Source organism: Nematolebias whitei, chromosome 15, assembly GCF_014905685.2.
Source record: "Nematolebias whitei isolate Nwh7 chromosome 15, NemWhi1, whole genome shotgun sequence".
Classification (NCBI taxonomy): Eukaryota; Metazoa; Chordata; class Actinopteri; order Cyprinodontiformes; family Rivulidae; genus Nematolebias; species Nematolebias whitei.
In genome coordinates, this window is record NC_056512.1 from 38,305,475 (window position 1) to 38,308,022 (window position 2,548).

The window sequence follows — 2,548 nt, forward strand, 5'->3', positions numbered from 1 at the left end:
ATGTATGTATTGATGATTGATGAATGGATGGATGGATGGATGGATGGATGATGGATGGATGGATGATGGATTATGAATGATGGATGGATGGATGATGGATGGATGGATGGATGGATGATGGATGGATGATGGATGGATGGATGGATGGTCTAAACATTGTACATAACAGAAAAGAGATCAAAGATTTACCGAAACTTGAGTTTTTGTTTCTTGTAGAACAAACGGGTTCATGTGGGATTATCTTTGCACCGCCTGCAGAAGGACACCAGGAGGCGATGTGGATCTGCTCAACCATAGGAGGATGAGGAGGAGGAGGCGGAGGAGGAGGAGGAGGACAGGCCTGGACTGGCACACTGGCAGGTCTGAGGTGGGCGGAGCCAACAGGAACCTGTTTGAAGGATTCTGAGCCGCCTTCAGGAACAAGAGAAAAAACTGGATGAGGATGTTCGGACCCGAGTTTCACTGCAGGTAAACCCGTTTTATTGATTTGGTCGGAACATTTCGGTTCTGCTTGAGGTGGGCTTAGTTTGGGTTTGGGTTTTGAATGTAAAAACTTTATTATTATAATTATTTTACAAAAACAATGTTAAAAAACAGTTTTTCTTTGTGTGAAACAAACATCCTGAAGAGTCCAGGAACTCAACCTCTTTAGCTTCAGATGAACTCCTGGCTGGCTGTGCGCGCGCACGCGCGCGTGCGTATAACAGTTCTGGTCTCAGTCCACGACTGAGCCGGTTCAGGTTTTTATCCTGCAGTGATGGAACCAGAACCGTTTTGGATCAGAACCGTTTGCTGAGCTTTAACTGTTGATGTGGATCTGAGACCCGACATCTGGACCAGCTGGAAAATAAAACTGGATCAGAACACTTGTACATCAAAACCACTATGGTTCTGTTTTTGATCAGAAGTTGATCAAACAGAACCAGGGTTGGACCCTGATCTGGACTGAACTCTGGAGGTTTTTGTCCTTGAATAAAAGGTCCAGTCTCTGCAGGTCTAAAGGACTGAGATGGTTCTTGTGACTCCTTGAGGGGATCCTCTCAGAACCTTCAGAACCTTCTCAGATCTTGATTTAACCCCAAGAAGACTTTGGTATCGATGCTGAAAGAGGTTCAGACCAGAGCCCAGATTAAACATCTGGACCACTCACATCATCGCTGGTTCTGCTGGGTCCAGGAGAACCACAACTGTCTGTAGAACCCTTAAAGTCCAGGCAAAGGTGATTCTCGGACCTGAACCGGGTTCTGACTCCGTCTGGAGGTTTGGAATTAGTTTTTATTTCCTTTAAAGTCAGAAAAGTAAAAAAAAAAAAAAAGATCAAGTTTTTTAAAATAACTTTTTCTTTTATAAAACTTTGATCATAAATTCTGAAAATAAAAAGATTTACCTGCAGGATGTTCTGAAGGAGTTCTTCTGTAAATAATGAATTTATTATAAATAAAATCATGAATTTTTTGTAAATGAATCTTGTTGAACCGGTCAGGAGAAAACGGCCGAAGAAACGTTTTTTCTGTTTTTTACAGGAAGTTTTTATTTTGTTGTAAAATTATACAAATGTTACATTTGATTAGTTTTTGGAGCTTTAGTCCCGTTCTGGAGAGCACCAGTTCTGGAGCAGGACCAGCCTAGAGTCTTTCTGGATTGGATGCGACCAGTTCAGCCCCCCTGGGTTGGAGGTTTGAGGATCTTGGATCAGAGTTGTCCATACTTGAGAGGGTTGGGACCAGTCCTCACCCACAGCATGGTGCTGCCACCGCCATGTTTCACTGTGGGGGGTCTGCAGTTCCTCAAACCTCCACATGAGTCCACGTGGGACCCCCTCAAAGGAACACAGATCAGTGTGTTTCTGGGGAACCGGTGCTGCAGCACTTTTTGTGGCCTGGAGACCAAGTTTCGTGGCTGAAACAACAACAAAAAAAAAAACAGATTCAAAGCTGGATCCTGGCTCTGAAGCAGTTCTTAAATGAGTTTTAGAAAACCGGTTTGAGAATTATGAGACTCGAGGAGTTCCTCGTACGATGCAGATCTGAACCCTGCAGGGGCCACGACGGGTCTACATGGTGTTTCTAAAGGTTCTGGACCTCACGGCTCCTCTGAGTTTTAGGTCAAACACAGTTAATGTTTCTGGAAAACCCAAAGTGAAGATTTGACCCGGTCTGCTGGTTTTACTCAGTCTGGATGTGAATGAACCTGACTCGGACCGGTTTGTTTGTCTGTACAGTTCTGGGTTTTGGGCTGAACTGGTTCTGTTTGATTAATTAGGCCAGACAGAAAATACAGACGGCTCCAATCTTCATTGGTTCTGTGTGACCCAAATCAGAAAACGCTCTTCCTCCGGTGCTTCGGTTCTTGGTCTAGGCCTGAGGTGGTTCTGCCTAAATCCTTTCAGCTCTGAGTCAAATCTGCAACATGGTCCAGATCCAGAACTATTTGGGTTCAGTTCAAATAATTAGTTTGTTTTGATATGAAAAACCAGGACTGTCCCTGAACCAGGCCGAGGTTCGGCAGGTCCGGACTGTCCCTGAACCAGGACGGGGTTCGGCAGGTC

At 44.7% G+C, this 2,548-nt stretch overlaps 1 protein-coding gene across 1 annotated transcript in view; it reads left to right on the forward strand.

Moving 5' to 3' along the window:
* Positions 1 to 415: 415 nt before the first annotated feature.
* Positions 416 to 2,548, forward strand: part of arhgap27l (Rho GTPase activating protein 27, like) — a 35,016-nt gene continuing 32,883 nt past the window's right edge. The window contains exon 1 of the mRNA XM_037689192.1: positions 416 to 468. The gene's annotated coding sequence lies outside the window, so the exon portion shown is untranslated. The remainder of the gene's footprint in view (positions 469 to 2,548) is intronic.